The sequence below is a fragment of the Heterocephalus glaber genome, unplaced genomic scaffold (assembly GCF_053883595.1).
Source record: "Heterocephalus glaber isolate CG9 unplaced genomic scaffold, H.glaber_assembly_v1.0 deba00001608, whole genome shotgun sequence".
Classification (NCBI taxonomy): Eukaryota; Metazoa; Chordata; class Mammalia; order Rodentia; family Bathyergidae; genus Heterocephalus; species Heterocephalus glaber.
In genome coordinates, this window is record NW_028258379.1 from 35,820,750 (window position 1) to 35,840,208 (window position 19,459).

The window sequence follows — 19,459 nt, forward strand, 5'->3', positions numbered from 1 at the left end:
GTCCAAATAAGAATTTCAACTCTAGTCCATTGATGTTTTTTATTGCACACAAATCTTCCCTACTTGGTTTTGCTATTTCTGAGGCCAGGAAAAAAAGTAGAAAAGGTGGAGAGTCAGTCAGATCACTGGCAGTCATATTCCTGGTCAGGAAATAGAGCAGAAAACTGTGAAAAATAGAATTTATTTTTTTTAAATTTCTACTATTGGTACATTTTTGCAGGACATGATGATCACATTCCTCATGAAGATTAGTAGATGTAAGAACACATCTTTTTTCATCTCCTTCCCCTCCTCTTCTCCCAGGCATCTCTTGATCCCTTTCCCGTTTGAGAAAGATCTATCTCCCTACTTCCTATGCTCTGTCTTTTATTTTGCTCTCTATTTATAGGTTGGTTTTCTCATAGAAGTGAAGCCACGTGATATTCAAGCTTGTGTTTGCTACTGCTGTGGATCAAAGATGTCTGCCAAAGTTCATGTGCTGGAAATTTAATCTCCAGTCCAAGAGCGTGGAGAGGTGGGACCACTGAGCAGGCGATTTGGTCATGGAGCTCTGGAGTGGATTCATGCCGTCATCACCAGAGTGGGCTGGTTATCTCATGAGTGGGCTCCTGTTAAAGTGAGAGCTGGATCCCATTCTTGCCCTTTGACCTTCTACCATGTGGCAATGCAGTGACAAAGTGCTTTCCAGATAAGATGCGTACCCTTTCAACCTTGGAGTCCTTACCCTCCGAACCTTCAGAAATACATATCTGCTCTTTGTAAGCTACCCAGTTTCCATTTTTCTACACTAGCCTTGCAGAATAGACCTACACAGGCACAATTCAGTAAATAGAACAAGCAGGGCTTCTGACATTCTTTCACAAGAGATTTGCTGTGCTGCTAAGGCTTTCCCTGACACTAGGATAGACAGAGGTCATCCTCAGGGACTTTGCTTAACAATCAAGACTCACGAAAATATTAGGGATACAAGACAGAAAGTTCTGTGGCACAGTAGCTGGCATCTAACACATCCAAAATTGTCTGACCACTGAATCAATGGAGCAGTAAGAAATAATGAGCAATGTGATGGCCAGGATTCCAGAGAGCAGCATTCTGGGTAACATGGATTCTCAGGGGGTTATTTTCTTGTCACTACATGTGGGGGACTACCAGGCTGCATCTCCCCACTCTTGTGCTGAGATTGATATGTTTAACTTTCTTGAAGGGACAGGACCTAAGGGCATGCGTGCTCTCTGTTTATGACAGGGAAGGGAGGTGCTAAGGACTTCAGATTTGTGTCCCCTGAATCCAAGTGTCAAAGTGTGAATCCCAGAGAGAAGTTATTAGAAGCTGGACCTTTAGGGCATAGTTAGGCCATGAGGGGGAACATTTATGAACAGGATGGAGGCAGTGCCCTTGTGAGAGAGGGCCAAGAACACTTGTCTGCCCCTCTCACACGAGGTAAGGGCAGTGAGAAGCAACCGCCTGGGAGGAAGTGGCCCTCACCAGACTGAATCCCCTGATGCTTTGACTTTCGACTTTCCACTCTCCAGTACCATGAGAAATAAGTGTCTACTGTTTCCAAGCCACTCAGCTCATGAAATATTTGTTACAGCAGCCTGAATATCCTAAGATAGAAAGAAAGCAGAGCTGAGGAGGAATCCTATGCATGAGTACGTAGGAGTATTTTCCAGACACGGTGCTGCCAACAGCAAAGCTGCCTGTTAGGAATCTCCCCAGGAAGACATTGAGATGCTCCACAGGGATGGGGAACCTCTGCCTGAGAAGTCGCTTACAGACCACAAATCAGCAAATGTCAGTCACAGATAGGATTCAGAGGCAGAATTGTGTATGCATCGCAGTCAGCAAACACATTCCAAGGTCGGGGGATGGCCTGGGTGCCACACTTGCTCTTGGGGGATCAGACACAAGGCCTTTGAGGCTGGACATTCAGAGCTGTGGAGATCTGGCAAGTGGACCAGCAATGGATCAAGAGCCTCCGAGACACAGGTGCAGCCTCTGACTGTCGTGTGACAGCCCTGCAAGCAAGGGCTCTGACCTGCTGTGACAGAGAGAGAAGCCGAGGCTGAGAGGTCACATAACTACCCTCCGAATGCAAGCAGCTCCTAGTGATTGATGGTGATTGTGATGAAAATGACAAAAGTCACACACACACGCACACACATGCCCACACACAACCCTACAACTTTCGAAAGGAGCGCAATTCCATATGTCCCCGAAGAAGGACCAAAAGCACCACGAGCCTTTATATTCTGCTAGGATGGTGCTGTCACTGTGGTTGACTATTATAATATGCCTCTTCCTGAAAATGTAACTCTACTTTGTTTAAATATCCATATTCCCTCAAAACTTGAGCCCAGCCCCCAGGATGGGTCACTGTGGAAGGCTGGAAGCCACCTCCCCTTCCCATAAGGCGGGGACACATTCTCCTGACCAGGTTGCTAGACACCCCACTGGCAAATTCCCGACCCAACTCTGGTGCTGACAACCCTATGGATTTTCCCCCAGATACCATCTGTTCATTAAAGGCCACATTACATCCTCCCAGCCCAGAGAGCCCCAGGCAATCCTCAATTTTTCCTGACTGGAGGAAAATCAGCCATAAATTTAAAGACCAAAAAGTGTTGATCACTTAGAAAGAGAAAAAGAAGAAATAGAAGGAAAGGAAGGATCAAGGGAGGGAGGGAGGGAGGGGAATAGAGAGGAAAACACCAAAGTAGAGTGCTTCGAACTTCACAGGTGCTGTGAATCCAGCTTCAGAATTGATTTGCAGATACTCAGCCCCATATCTGTACACTCCAGACACTTCCCGAGTTCAGATTCTCCTCCTCCACCTCCTCCTCCTCTTTCCCTTCTCCTCCTCCTCTTTCCCTTCTCCTCCTCCTCCTTCTCCTCTCCTTCTCCTTCTTCTCTTCCTCCTCCTTCTCTTCTTTCTCCTTCTACTCCCTCTCCTTCTCTTTCTCCTTCTCTTCCTCTTCCTCTTCTCCTTGTTGCCCTTCTCCTCCTCCTTCTTCTCCTCCTTCTCTTCTTCTCCTCCTTCTCCATCTCCTCCTCCTTCTTTTCCTCCTCCTTCTCTTCTCCTTCTACTCCTCTAACTCCTTCTCCATCTTTGAATGTTACTATTCAGAAGTGAGGCACAGGCATCTTACAGCAGTATCATCACACATATTTTTCTTGGAAAAGCTTTATTTAGCTGGAAGAATGAGTGGTGTATTTGTAAAATGTATGGCTCTCCTCACCGCGATCTGTGTGTCTGTAGTATCCTGAAGGCTGTAATTCCTTTGGCTACAGTAACCCAAACAATCTCCTAAAGCATATTTCCCATCAAAATATTTTCAAGGTTCACCACTTGAATGAGGAATATGAATATGTTTATCTGGTAAAGTCACCTGCTTTGCTTCCAACCTTCCTCATCTATGTAGCTATTGTTCCTAAGCCACTTCTCATCTCTCATAGAAGAGGAACAACTTATAGATGTCAGAAAGAGGAACAGGTAAACAAAGTGCGAGGTGAGAACTATCTAAGGGCTGAGAATGAACTTTTTCTATAGAAGGAGCCCAGTTTTGGAAACGAATGACTCAGTCATACATGTATATGCAAGTAGTACACAATGTATCAGCAGGTAAACACACACACACACACACATATACACACACCAGTCCGCCATCTTTCTGGATCTAAACCAGATACTGATGCTCTCTTCCAGCTGTCTCCTTGCCTGGGCTAGCAGCTTTCTCTTTCCCCATACTTTACTTGTATCCTCAACACCGATTTCTACCTGTGGCCAATAATTTATTAGCAAGTAATGTGGTTGTAACTAAGGAGAGATGCTGACTCAAGAGTACAAAGTCACAGAAAAGATGAATATGTTCTGGAGATCTAATATATAACACAGTGACTGTAGATAATATTAATAATCCCTTGTGTGCCTGAAAACTTTTAAGAGGCCAGATTTTAAATATTCTCATCACAAAAGGTGGTAAATGTGTGAGGTGCTAGGCTGGATTTAACCACAAGGTATACATATATATCAAAACATGGTGCTGTATACCTTACAAATACATATAATGTTTAGTTGCCAAAACCCAGACAGTAACATGGTATAATTTAAGGACTGTGGCCATTATATCGCATTGGCATGGTTTACATCATGATTTTGTCACTTCCTGTGCAATTGCATACTTAATGAACCTAAGTACACTTAGGTTTCTCCACAGGAACGTAGGCATGGTAATATCTGTGTTTTGGAGATCTTGTTAAGATGAACTGTTTAGGATGCTTAACACATGCCAGGGTTCCAATGAGACTGCGTTCATATTCTCCTTTCATACATGTTCTGTTATTCCCACAAAGGTATAGACTTTCATGGAGTCTGGGTCAAGTTCATTTCTAATCATTCTATCACCATGTTGTGGAGAACAAGGGAAACAGTTCATAAATATTTGTTGAATGAATGTGCAACTATACTGCTATTCGTTTCTAATTTCATGTTTGCTACCTTTTAAATCAAACTGAGTTTTCAAGGTTCCATCCACCAGTATGTGTGAAGTGGATTGTAAAACAAATTGAATGTAAAAATATGGGGAAATTAGGCAAAAGGGCTTACATTACTTGGGAATGAAATGAATCATATCAAATTTTCAAGACTATCCATGAATTATCTGAGAGGTGGGTAGTAAAATAAATTGAATGCTAAATTATGGGAAAATTAGGAAAAGAGCCTAATGTAACTTAGTCACAGAAATGGATCTTTTTGCACACAGGTGTGTAAATGAGGGCTCCATCTGTATAATGGCTGTTGTTGCCGTTTTAGTTATGTGATTCTTAACCTCTCCCCCAAGATTTGATTGGATTCTTGAAAGTCATTCTTTGTGGATTTACACTATTTCAAAACATCTGCTGCTGTGGGGCTCAAGCTGTGCATTAGGGTTCTGAGAATTTGCCGAGAAATTTCAAAGCAGATCTCCTGTCTGAATAACTCAGTAGGAAATGCAGTAGAGGCCTGCTCTTTTATGAGACTGCTTGTAGCTGCCCTAAAATGTTTGAAACCCAATTCCTTTGCAATTGCTTTGTCTTGCTATTTCCTTCCAAACTACATTTTTTGCTATTTACATCTCTTTAGGGACACTAGAGTCCAGCTGAGTCAAGGGACCCGGTATAGATAATTCAGGTCTCTTAATTTTAAGCTTAGATGATTTCTTTGTAGTTCTGGACCACCCTACTGCACTGGCGGAAATGGTCTGATCGATGAAGCTGCCGTGTCCGCCCCCAGCTCACATCTCATCACTCTTGAGGACAGGGACCAGGTACCCTAGGGAGTCTTGACCCTGAGCCTCTTGCCCTGGCCCAGTTCACATGTCCTCTCTGGAGTCCGTGGAGGACGCCACTGGACCTTGCACCTGGCCTCTCCTTGCACCACAGGGATCTAGTCTCTGCATCAGGCAGCATCCTACCCCGTGGTTATGGTCTAGATCAAGAACGGCTCCCAGAGCCTCGCCAGCTCATAGGCAGGGCTTTCAGAAGGCAACTGAATCCTGGGGCACTGTAGCTGACCTGCTGTTAGGAAGAGACTGGGAAGAGGTGGCCCCTGGGAATGTGACCTGGAAGGGGTGTGTCTGCTCCTCCAGCTCCTCCCCTCCCTCTGGGCTTCCTGATCTCCATGAGGTAGCAGCTTTGTTTTTATCACTCCATATTTGTAGTATACGCATTACACAGCCGTCTTGGGGAGCGGGTGCGCATACATAATAAAACTTACTTCTTTTTTCTAAATCCCCTTCCCCATCCTGACTCCCTCCTCCTCCAATTTCCCTTTCCCCATTTTCATTCTTATTGATAATATCAACTTTAGCTCATGTTATGGCCTATGTTGACCTTCATTGCGGTTAGTAGGTTCCTGTACATGGCTTATCTTTATCCTGCTTATTTCCCCTCCCACTCTCCCTCACCCCATGCCCTTGACCTCTCGTACTCCTTCTCATTTGCAAGAGACCCATCCCCTTGCCTCCTCCTATCCATCTTCTGTGATCTCTTTGTTGTACTTTGCCTTACTCAGATGAGAGACACCATATGACATTTAAGGCTGTGTGTCCTGTTTATTTCACCCAATATTATATTTCCCTACAAATACCTTAAATTTGTCTGTCTTTATAGCCAAATCCTATTTCGTGATATATAGATACCACATTTTCTTGATCCAATCCTCTGTTGATGGGTATATAGGCAGCTTTTTGTCTACTATGTCCCTTTTGCCATGCTATTTCTGCTTTGGGAGCCAGTAGACAAAAAAATGAGAAAAAATCACCCTCTCCTCCTTGAAGTCACAGTTGTCAGGTTTTGTGCCCCACTGATGAAGGAAGTGACTAGGACACCTGCTCTCAGTGCAAATCCACTTTCAGTTTTAGAGCCATCTCAGCTGACCGGGAAATCCTCATGGCTGTTCCACCCGGGAAAGGTCCACCAACTCAGTGCCTCTCACCCCTGGCATCTTGCTCATTCCGAGTCCTGATATACACTAAAGAAAAAGTAAGGGCTTCCTTTAAGGATCATTACTAACAGTGAATAAAAACTTACATGAACTGAAATAAATCTCTGGGTTGCCGTGGGATATTTTCCGTGGCATTAGAAAGTGTTAATAGTTTGGGAAGTGGCCTTGGATCCACGTGGAATTCTCAGCCTTGGACACAGTGATCACTGTAAGATGGCTTCGTGGAGCAAAGCACAAACCGAACAGTGCTGACCCGAAGAGGGGCCATCGATTCTGGCTTGGGTCGGTGCATAGTATGGAGAGATTCTTGACTACAATAGGTGGTGCAGATGTTCTATTTGCCTTCCTAGTGAAATTCCTACTAAAGCATGAGTATTTTTAACTGTGATCTTCCTTAGCATTTGCAAATTAAAGCAGAAAACGAAAACGAGGAAACCTCAAAGGCTCAAAAGGAGGTCATTCTGATGATGGAATGTCACACTATCAGAGCTGTCTGGGGTGACGCCAGGCGGCCTGCAGTGACTGCTTGGATCGGGCTCTCGGAGAACACTGCGGCACAGTACAAATCTTTCTGTATTTTGCCTGTGAGTCTAGCAACGTTGGCTGAATTAGTATCAATCACAGCTCATTTACATGCTTCCTGCTTTATCTACATTCAGCTAGAAAACAGAGGAAAGATGAAAAGGACATGGAGTGTCCAGGTATAGAAGCAGAAGCCAGTTCCGGGTCTGGGGGCCGGAGCTGTCATCCCCTGAGCAAGAGCATCAGACCAAATGCGCTCCGCACTGCCCTGGGTGTGAAGAGAGGCATCTCCTTTGCCCTCTGAGGCGGTGTGGGCTTCATTCTCTAATCCAAACCGGGATTCAGTTTCCATAGCTAGCAAATAGCGTGGAAGGATGATTATTTTTTCTTTCCAGGAAGCAGGTAAACTTTTAAAAGTACTCCTGTGCATGCACCTCTGGCTGAGGCTGCCTAGTTTCACTGTATTTCTCAAAACCAGGAGGAAAAACGTCTCTATTGAAATGCTAATGGGGAGCAAACCGTAGTATAATAGACTGCATCCCCTTTGGGTCTACGTATAATTTACACATAAAATAAAATTTCACATGGCCTTGTTGCTTAGCATATTTGTTTAATTATCCACATTTTAGAGTGCTTTTTTTCCTCAGTTAATTTTCAATATTTAAAAGAGGAATAAAAATGTCAGTTTATCGGTACACCTGATAATTAAATATAGTGTGGGGAATAATTACTTTATCTAATAGTGGAAATTTGTCCGGCTCCAATAACTAACATTTAGCAAGGATTTTGCTAATTCTCTTCTCTTCTAAGGGTGGGCTTGGACTGTTCCCTCTTTTTCTAACATGAGGATCAAGTCCAGTGAACGTCAAACTTCCTTCTCTCTATTCCTCACCTATGGACCTAGTTTTACCACGAGAAGGGCTCCAGCGACCTCCACTAAGGGAAAATTCAGGTTCTAATTTCTGTTTCCATTCACAATTTTTTAAAAAAATGAAATGACTGGCTAAAGAAAGAAACAATGAAAACAAAACAAACAGCAATTACTCAACTTTTACCCATCCATTTTACAAGCTGGCTGGCTCTGGGTGGGATAGTCCACTGTAATCCACTCCCATGTCATCTTTGAGTCAAAAGCCATCATGGTTGTAAGCAACAGAAGCCACAAAGACTGTGTGCCTACTGTGTGCACGGTACTGAGCGCCCTCCTCCTGCCCCCGGCTTCGTCATTTCGGTTTGATTTCCACACTGCACCGTCACACTGCTGTCTTCACTTTGGAGACCTAGGGGTAAGCTGGGTATTTATGCACTGGTCCTGGCAAAGGAAGAGAAAACTCTCTTTTCTTAAAAATAAACAAACAATAAAGTTTAAAGCTAGACTAAGAAAAAAGGAACATTTGCTAAATTTAGATCTGGACAGTTTTGCTTTGGTTGTAGGGATGGGACTCAGGACCTGATGTATGCTAGGCAAGTGCTTTACCACCGAGCTGGCCCAGCACCAAGATCTTAAACTGTAATGTTACGCATGGATATGTGTCTTTTCTTCTCATCTCCCGGGCACTGATAAACTAAACTGGCACTGAGATGAACCTTCTTTGTTATTGTTACACTCTGAGATATTAATACCCTCTTAGGTTTAGTCAGTGACTTTGCAGTTTCCTCTTTTCAACACCACAAACATCATAGGAAGCATGATCTAGGCAAACACAGTGTGCTCTATGTCCATCAACAGATGAATGGATAAAGGGAAAGTGCATCTATACACAATGGAATACTATTCTGCCATAAAGAAGGATAAACTTGAGGTATCTGTGGGAAAATGGATGCACCTTGAGAACATAATGCTAAGTGAAATAAGTCAGATACACAAATTTAAAAATCACATGATTTCTCTTATATGAGAAACTATATATATATATATATATATATATATTTGATAGATAAATAGGACCTATGAAGAAATTCAAATAATTTACCAAATGATCTATTCTGTTGTTTCAAAAATATTTTAAGATATATGCTAATTTGTTTCATTTATATTGCTATTTTCTTTTTGCTTCTTGGAAAGAAGATTTTGTCCTTTTATTTGAGTTTTGCTTTTAGGAATCTTTTTGTCTCTGACTTGTACTCTGAGTAACATTTTTTTTACAATCTTTTACATTCTTTTACAATCATGATACAGAGTATATTAACTATTATCATTCTCTAATTATGATATATTGTTTAATTTTTTCATAGAAATAAGGGTGCTTTTTGTATTTTCTTTATTAATATCATGTGTATTGCATTAAAATTTAAAAAGAAAAAAAATATTTCTAGGAAGCAGATGGATTCTTTAAGGGGTCCCCAAGGCCTTTTCTGATAGAGGGGGACACTAAGCCACAAAAGTGAGACACAAGCTGGGAGGGTCCCCACCTTTTCTATTGTCTGTAATTACTGAGAATGCTTATTTTATAAGGTACTTTTATTAAGGTTTTTGTGCCTTTTTGTAAGTTCTAGGAAACAAGTCCTGCTTTTCTTAAAGGTAACGAAAGTAAGGCATCTGGAAGTGAAACCAATTTTGATTATTTCCCATTCAAACACAATGAGAGTGCCAGCCCCAGTCCAGTGCCACCCTACCATTCCCATCACTTCTACTCCAGGGTCACAGGCTGCGGTCTACCTTGATTTTCCCATTTTGGTTTTTGGGTGAGTGAAATCAGAGAGGGCTTGTCACCCTAAAGGAGGTGACAGAGAAATGCCAAGGGCTGAAATGAAGTGTCAGCCACACCAGCTGTTGCAGTGGGCAACACTGAGACAGTTGTTTCAGGCACCTAGGAAAACCAGTGTTGTTCACTTTGAACTTGGCCAGGCCAGCTTTGCTGGACAAGCCAGCCATGGCCGGGCTCCAAGGTTTGCTGGCAGTGTGCGGAACCATGTCCACCAGCAGCTGCACAGGTTTGTCCCCTCACACTTTGTTCTGGAGCCTGGGAAGCCAGGGTGGGCATGGTCTGTCCACACTGCAGCCTGGGCTCCTGTGTGTGCCTTCAGGGACGGGGAAAGAGGGGGCAAACAGAGAAAGGAGTGTGAGAGGGAAGGGAGATGAGCTAAAAGAAGGTTAAATAACAACCATTTATTTTTATCTTGCAACAAGAATTTTCTCATCCACAAGAAATCTGGATGAAGATTTCTTGACTTATCAAGGTCATTGAAGACCTGGGTTTTCCCATCTTTCTGTCTTTCTACTCTACCATGTAAACAGGATGTTCCCTTACGTTCCCAAAATGGCAACTGTAGCTCAAGTGTCTCGTCCTCTTGTAGCAAGAGGCAGGTATTCTCTCTCTCCCCTTCTAATGTTTCTCTTTTCATGTGGAGAGATCTTTTCTAGGAGATTCCACTAGACCTTACACTGGCCAGAAAGAAGTCTTATGGCTACTTCCAACTGTAAGAAAATCTGAGTCTACAAGAGTCTAATGTTTCCTTCCTCTTTAGTGAGAGGTAGATTTGGGGTGGAGTGTCTGGCCCAGAGAGGAATGGATTTGGGGCACACATCCACCAGTATCTGATCAAACAACATCAGCTTCAGGCTCCAGGGGACAGTGTTTGTCCTCAGGCAGAGACAAACCTGAGCTCTACTCTGGGCTTTTCTAATGAAAAATGGGCAAAAACAAAAGTTTCATTGATGAAGCTAAAAAGCTGGGAGCCTAGAACTGCCAGCATTCTGGTATCTAGTCTCTTGGAGGAAGCCAGTTTGATGGGATTGAAGCTAGAACACAGAAAGAGGTGGCAGGAGAGATGGGGAACATTCCTAGCTGACTTCCAAATCCTGGCCTTGTGGTTTCCAGGGGAAGTTGTGGTAGATACAAACTAACCTCTCAGGGCTTGGTGGCTGTGGACACATTCAGATCAGTCCTCTTTAGTTTCCTCCCTGAACTAATATTTCTCTTCCTTGGAACTGGACAAGCAAAAATGTTGGTCAGACATGGGGTGGGGTCCCAAGTAGAAAACACTGTTTAGGTTCCTTCAGCTTCCACAATTGTTGAACTCATGAAATTATTTAATACAATTGCTATAATCATTCACTTTTCCATCTCCAGTCATTACCAATCTTCCCAGTTTGCTTTTCATTTGGGCACCAAAACTTCCTATTAATTTATTTATTCACTTAGAGTGATAATTTTTTGAGGCTGCATGGTCAATTCCCACAACTCTCAGGTCAAGTCCCACCCCTTTATGTTTGGATTGATCATGCTTTCCTGTAGAGGAATCACACTGCACACCTAGCATTTTCTGTTTGTTTACCACATGTGTTAGCTGTTTTCCTTATTAATTAATAAAAGCTTATCTTATTAAAAACGTAACTTAAACTCTATCCACAGCTCAAGTCCATAGGGAAATTAGCTTTTTCTTAGAGTACGCATATCACTACTTCAGAATCATGTAAAATGCTATTGGATTTACAGCTTTTTATGGAATCCGTGCATTCACTGTAAATGCTGGAGACTGACATCATCCTCCCCATTTTTAGTGATGTGGCTCAGAAATATTCAGTGATTCGCCAGAGGTCCATAGTTGGTGGGTTGAGCCTTGTTGGGTTGGATAAGTTGGTGGTAGAATTCCAACAGTGAAGACAGCATATTAGTCTCTTTCTCATTGCTGAGACAAAATATCCGAAACCCACAATTTAAGGACAGTCTAATTTGCCACACAGTTTGAGGGGATTCAGTACACAGTAGGTTGTCTCAAAGGCAGAAACGGGATGGTGGAAGGAAGGGCATGGTGGAGGAAAGCTGCTCACTTCATGGCATTCAGGAAACAGAGGGAGAGGAGGGAGCTCTGGACAAGAATGCACCCTTCCAAGTCATGCCCCAGTGACCACCTCCTCCAACTAGGCCTCAGCTCTTAACAACACATTCAGCCAGGAACTCCTCAATGGATAATTCACTGATCAGGATAACCCTTACTTGGTCCAATCTCCTTCCAAAAGCCCCATGTCCGGATGAAAACCTGATAATCAGCACTCTCAAGGTTACAGTAGAGTACTCTGTCAGACCACAAAATTCATTCTCTTTCCATTATTCTCATTTCTCCCTAGAGAGGAGATGAATGAATCCAGCCACTCAACCACCCATCCTCTCCAGAATCCAATTCTACTAGGCTCTGAGTGTACCCTGAGGATCCAGGGATGACCCACTGGGTTCCCCTCAGTCTCTGGACCACATACTCTCCAGGGACACACATGGAACCAGATGATGAAATGTTGTGTGGTACTTGATGTGATGTGCATGTGTCCATTGAAAGGATGATGCCAGGAGGGACCATACTGGGTGTCTGAGGTCCAGTGTTGACCTCACTAAGGGGCTGAGCCTGTCTTGGAGTGGTGGTTTGCACCTGAAGCACTGTATAGCACTCTCCTTAGCTCAGCTTTGATCTTAGAGTTTCAGCAAGCTTTGGATCCTCCTCTAAGGTTCTAAGGCTGACACTCAAGTCCATGTACATCATGGACTAGAGCTAGGAGATTGACACTTGTAGCCCACCTTACCTTCCAAGTGCCGGTGACTCCTGCATGTAGGTTCCAGTATCCTGCCCAGTACATGATGCAGGCCTGAGGAAAAACAAAACAACTAAAAGACAGAACTAAGAGAGAAAACAGGGTGCTAGGGTGTCCAATGCCAATGCAACTGACAAAGGTGCTTGCCAGTCCCAGGCACTGATTTTTATTGGCAGTCAATTAGGGTAAAGGTGAGCTACGTGCAAGGGCAGGAGTACACGCAGTTACTATGGAAATTAATGTAAGCAAGGCTCATAAAGGATGAGACAAAGCATTCTTGAATTAGGAGCAGAATAGACAAAATATATGGCTGTAATTAGAACACTGTCCTCCTACTAAGAAGGTTTTAGTTGTGGGAACAGAATTTGAGTGTGAGATTCTCTGACCTCAGCTCATAGACTTCAGCCAGACTCACTTCTATAAACAAGCCAATTGTGGAGTTAAGTCTTTACAGCCTGCACTGCTTACAGTCTGCTTTGAGGCATAATCAGTATTGCAGTCTCCCGCACCAAGATTGGTGACTACTCTTTGGGCCACTAGCTGTCTTTACATGACCCTCTTTAAAGAGAAAAGAGGTACTTTGGGCTCACAGAATTAAGTATTTTCTTCCCAGCACTGGAGAGAAGAGGACAGGGCATGCCCGTCAGAAAACTGTGGGCCGTGCTGATCTGGAGACAGAGCAAGGCAGTGGAGCCTCCTGCCTGGAAACTGGATGGAGGCTCATTTTTGAAAAAGTCTTTAGAGAAATCACATTCATGGCTACTGTGTTGTGCGACTAATGGAATTTTCCAGTTTCACATTGATATGTAACTACCTCCACGAGGCTGTCTTCAACAAATTAAAATTAAAGAACAAAGCTGTAAATATCTACTTCCATCTGATTTAGCCTTAGCAACAGATCAGTGAAAATTGCATTTTAATTTTTGACTTTTGTTAAGAACAAATAGTCAGAAATGTGTTACCTCTTTAGGCTCCTCCATTAAAAGTCCATCTAAATACAATCAGCTTTATTAGTTCACGTGAGAATTAAATTTCTTCCAAAGGTGAGTTGTCATTGTAGAATTCCATGGTCTAGTGTTTGCTTTAGAATCAAAGCTTTAAGCTTAGAGATACCACTTCAGCAGCTCTAAGGCTGGCCCTGAATTCTGTCACTGAATGTTTAAGATCAAACATCTTCTAATGTAGTATTTCATTCACTCTTGGTCGCTCATTAATTCACTTAAAAATGTATGTTTCCATTCATTTGTTCCACAGGCTCCTCCTCCTCAGTACTACATCTCCACCCACACTAAGCAGAGCTTGATTAAAAGATGCTCCCAGCCTACTGTAGCCTACAGGCTGGGAGCAGATGGAGAGCAGCCCAGTCATCAAGTACCTGTGGAGACCAGGGCTGGAGCTGCATCTGTATAAAGAGAGCCGAGAGGTGGGTGAGCGGTTTCTAGACTCAGGGTGCTATATGAATGGGGTTGTCTTAGGCTCTACTTCAAAAGGCACCCTTGACCTTGTGAATTTTATGACCTCTAGGAATTATATGTATTCATCCAAATGACATTCGAAGAACACTAGAGAATCCATGTGATGTGAAGTGAAGTCATTTTGGATTGGGAGAAAGTTCCCATCTTCTGTGATGACTTTAGGTGGCTTCTTCTCTTCGTAGTTGCTCATAGCCTCAGTCCAAAACATCCAGACAAGCTTGAGCTGGGCTTCCTCTGAAATCCTCTCCTCACCTACGCATCTGTGCCTTGAGATGAAGTCTTGACCAGGGCTGGAGCAGCCGAAACATGTAGGGACACATCCTCTGCCTGAGGCTGCATTGTCCCACCAAAGATAATTTCGTCCTTGCAAAGTCCCAGTTTATTTTGCTTTATGTACTTATTCATTCATTATCTTCTTTCTCAACCCAGCTATACAGTAGACTAGTTAATTACCATAATTCTCTGCTCCTGACCACAGGAGAGAGGAAAAACAGAATGAGGACAAGTCAGGGTCATTAGTAGGCTCAGAGGTCAGTGAGCAGGACGTGTGTCTATGCTTCTGAAGCATTGTTTGTGTACATCATTTGGGACTGAGGCACCCCATCATCCAGTGTCCCTGGTCCAGTGAGGCCTGCTTGAGGACAAGGATCATTGTCCATGTTCTCTGCCAGCCCACTGCTTGGCTCAGGCTGGTGAGGCATATAGAGCCACTGTGCTACTTATATCTACTGATGACATTGAATTAAACTGGGTTCCATTGAGCTTTCTCAAGCTGTGATGGCATGTACCCTCCCCGTCTCTCTGTGTTTTGCTTGTTTGTCAAGTGGAAGATGTTTGGAAGGGGGCAAGAAAGGTGGTGAAGAAGGAAGCAAAGTGATCCTGGAAAATGAAGAGAAGGTGAGGAGGGTGGGATGGAAAGAAAAAGTGGGAGCTGCGGAAAGATGGGGCAGCCCTCTGGAGTTTGTGTCGCTCACATCACGACCCTTGTGATTGGAAACATCCACAGCAGCCCTTGAGAGGAGACAGGAGTGCTCCGTTGACAGAGAATGTGGGAAAAGCAAATTGTTAGTGAGGGCAGCAGTGAAGATGGGGCCCGTGAAGCCATGTGAGGGCCCGTCCGCCACACTCCATTGGCTAGTGCTATAACAGAGTCCCACAGACCCGGAAATTTAGGAATGATAGATGCTTATTGGGTTCACAGTTCTGGAAGCTGGCAAGACCCAGACCAAGAAGAAGCAGCTGGTGTGGGCCGCCTACTACATCATGACATGGCAGAAGGACAAAAGAGTCTGCCAGGAGACGGCAAGAAAGAGTGCTGAGGAACTTCCGCCTGTCTATCAGAGCCCAGTCCCACAGTAAAACCGCTCCCGCCTTACAGCTCCTTTCCATTCATGAAGCCAGAGTCCTCCTGAACTAATCATCCCTTAAGGGATGATGAAGGGTCTCACATCTTTCATTGCTGCTGTGGCCGTTAAATTTCAACACTAATTTTCCATGCGACATTCAACCCGTAGCCATGTCCAGTGAGACAAACAAGAGATATTTTGTTAAACTATTCTGTTTTAGTTTGAAGTCAGTCATTGAAACTTAAAGAACAGAGGCAGGACTGTCCTTAAAGAAGATTGCCCCACTGAAAATATTTTGTGTGCAAACCACAGCTGTCATCACTATTAATTGAGCAATTGCTAAGTATGAGGTGAAAAGAGAGTCCTAAAATGACTCTCACTTTAGGTAAAACTCCCTAATAAACGTCTCATTTTTCTTAGACTAGGGGTTCTAGAACAGACTGCCTGGCACAGTTTCTCAGACTCCTGTTTGGGAACCACTGAACTAGTGGGAAACGTAATTCTTTAGAATGCCATCAAAGACTTTAAAACAGATTACGTTATTTGCTCTTCACAATAATGCCATGATATTTCATTCCTTTTTTTTTTTTTTTGGTGGATGGAGGAAATGACTCAACATCCCTTGTCAATTCTCAGGTCTGAAGACAAGGTGTGACATCCTACCCCCAACTCTTCCCCTGTCACCACAAGTACTGATTGTCCCTGCCAGGAATCACTTGTGAAGCTGCCCGGAAGTGTTGCTCACCCTCTCAGGTGTTTCTGTAACTTCTCCACATGGAATGTGTGCTGAACAGACTCCCCACAGTTCGATGGTGTGCTTGCCACAGCGGACACTCACTTGCCTTGTGTGTCTCCTTGCTGGACGTGAACTGATGCTTCCGGAGATGTTTTCCTGCTGTGAACCCCCACAGCGCTATGCAGGCAGCTCCTTCAAGGGGGGGACTTCCCCCGAAGGCAGCTGCTGCTTCTGAGGCTGCTCTCTGGAAATCCCACCCCCATCTCCGGTGTCCGTCCCCTGTGGATGAGCTCTTGTCCACTAACCATGGTACCTCAGCTTCCCACTGTCATCTCCTCCATTCAGATAAGCTCCAGGGACCCTGATGAGATGGTGTGTCTGACTGAAAGCGACCTCTACAAATCCATGCCCTGCTCCGGGAGGAATGTGGTCAGTCCTGGTCATCTCTGGGGTCTTCTAAAGCCCAGTGGATGGATTTGTAGCCAATGAGAACTTTAAGCCACTTTACCATATCTTAGCTGCTTGTCTGTTCCAGTTGAGGAAACTGAGGCCCATAGCAGGCATAGAAAGTTACTCACCTAAGGCCAGGACCAGGCCCTGACTCCCAGGCCCCCCTCAGCCATCCCAGCTCCCCAAAGCCTCTGCCCTCCTGCAGCAGGCCTCCCTGGTACAGCTCAGTCTCCACCCTGCTCCTCGCTGCTTTCTTGTTGGGCCCATGGAGCTCCCTTAGGGATGGGAGAAACTTTGCATCTAGTTTCATCTGGGTTTGGCACGGAATGTACACGAAATCTTTTCTGGTCCTGGAAGGCCAACAAGTCATTGTGCTGTGGACACCGAAGAGGGTACAGCTCGCTCAGACACAGGGTCCTGAGATTCTTTCCAGATAGGCCCTGTAGGGGTGTGGGAAAGTGGAGTACACACAGCTGGTGCCAGCCAGGCCAGAGTCTGTGTAGCTATGGGGGAAGAGGGGGAGAGAGAGAGTATATGAATCATGCCCAGCAGGACCTGGCTGTACATCACCAGACCTGCATTTTACCCAGGAAGCCACACCTTGAGGGGCTGCAGAGTAGTAGGCAGCGAGGGCTTGGAGCCCAGCCCGTGCCATGCTTGCTGAGGCTGTGTCCTGAGAGGGGCCTGGAGTACCTTCCCGGCCTGGAAAGTGCTCAGTGCTGTGATCTCCTGTTTTCACCTGCAGGATTCCTGTCTGGGACTCAGCGCCAGGGAGCTTCTCCAAAGCCTGTGTACTTACAAGCCTTTCTTCCCCTCTTCATTTGCCTGGAGCCAGGCTTTCATCTCAACTTTTAGCCAAGAGGCACTGGCTGAAATATTCATCAGCAGAAATTGTTCCATGGGTGCTTTTTGCTATTTGTCCAGTTCTATGTCATTAGAACAGGCCGAGGGGAGTGGAAATGCTGCTCAGCACTCCAGGTAAGTAAGCAGCAATGAACTCTTTCAAGCGGGCTGGTGAAGGGCTCAGAATAGACAGACAGGCTGCCCACTGCCCTGGGGTCTGCTCATTCCTTCTGCACACTTTTCTGGGAGCCGACTGTGTATGAACCCCCCTGCCGGACCCTGGCTGCCCCAGATGCATGTGATTGAGTCCCAGCCACACCTGCCCCACCATCCCAGGAACGTGAGTGGAGAAAGGTACAGATGGCAGGAAGGCAGGGCCAGTGCCACTGTGAAGGAAGGACACCAGGGGCTCAGAGCCTGACTTGGGTTCAGAGGGGGAAGAGGTGTGGAATGCAGCTCCTGGAAGCTGCCAGCCTCGAAGCTGATTCTTGAAGGTGAGTGTGGACTTTCCCATGGAGGAGAGCCAGGGCGGCAGGTGGCAGATTGAGGAAGATGCAAGCCCACCATAGAGTGACCAGCAGGAGCAAGTGCAGCAACACAATGAGGAGGAACAAGTCCTGGGAAACTGGGTGCTAGGATGTCACTGGGAGGTAAGGCAGATGGTTCCAGAGGAGCTGGGCCGGGTCAAAGTGCTGGAGCTGTGTCCTTTATTGGGGCAAAGAGAGCAGTAGGCAGAGGAAGAGGATCATTAGACTGAACCTGTCACGTATGCTTCAGTAGAAGGGGTTAGGAGGCAGTTAGGACACGCAGGAGAGAGCAGGGCCAGGGGCTACGGCACAGGGAGAGGGTGACCAGAAGCCAGGGACTCCAGAACACCGGGCCGGGCAACTGCCACCTCCTCTTGGCTGGGTGACGCTCAAACCCAGTGTCAGTGCCACAGTCCCTCTTCTGCACAGTGTAACTTGCCAAACCAATTTTGTGATCTCACCTCATATCCCAGCAGAAGAATTGCGGACTTTTCCACACCAACAAGGACTGGGGAACAGAGATGCATCGATGTATGATTCAAAGAATGGGTCTTACATCTCGAAAAGAATCTCTGTGTGCACTCAGCCTTCGCACAGCATTTCTGCTTTGGTTGGGCCACAAAAGGCTGCAGGGGCCTTTCATTCCCCAGGAGGAAGGCAAGACTGTGCAGGCTCGGGCCGCAGCAGAGCTAGGGGTCCAGGGGGCTGGCGACCTTCCTCATCCTCATAGCTCTACTTCAGAAGCCGGTGCAGCAGAGCTCCCTGAATCCAGCGAATCGCTGGCTGCTGGAGTATACTTGTCACATTGTGTTTCCATGGTGGGAAGAGGGAGGGCCAGGTTGCCAGGGTGCCTGTTAGGCAGGCCCTGTTTTGGCCCTTATGGCCGTGTAGACATAAAAGCACAGCTGAATTTTACTAGGAGTTAAGTCGCCTTGACTGCTCCTGGCTGTGTGTGTGTGTGTGTGTGTGTGTGTGTGTGTGTGTGTGTGTGTGTGTTAGAGATGTGTGCGATATTGTCCTGGGAAAAACCCGAGTGTGGAACTTAGGTCTGCAGATGTGTACACTACCTGTGTGTGTGTGTGTGTGCACTGCAGGTGTCTCTGCCTCTGCCTTCTGTTGGTGCACGACCCCTGCACACTCAGTGACAACCTCACAGGAAACATGAGCCCCTTGCAGTGTGCAACAGAGTCTTGCTTCTGTTGCTTTTATTAATTCTCAGCATTCCCATCTCTGTGGCCCAGTTTCCTCATCTGTAAAATGAGGATAATTGTATTGATGAATAAAACACTAGGAGCCCTTTGGATGAAAAGGAATTCATAATTGGGAGGAAGCAATTTTAGGACTAACTGCAGAAAAGGCATCAGCAGGGCACCCAAACCCACGCTGTCCCTGGAGTCAGCCAATCTCACCAGAAGCCCGGATTTAAAATGCAGATGCTCAGTTGGCCTCCAGGGAGAGGCCGGCCCAAGTGGGAGCCAGGGCTCCACTCTGTGGGAAGAGGAGGTTCACCTCAGCCACTGTGGGCTTCTTATTAGCCCATTCCCAGCCA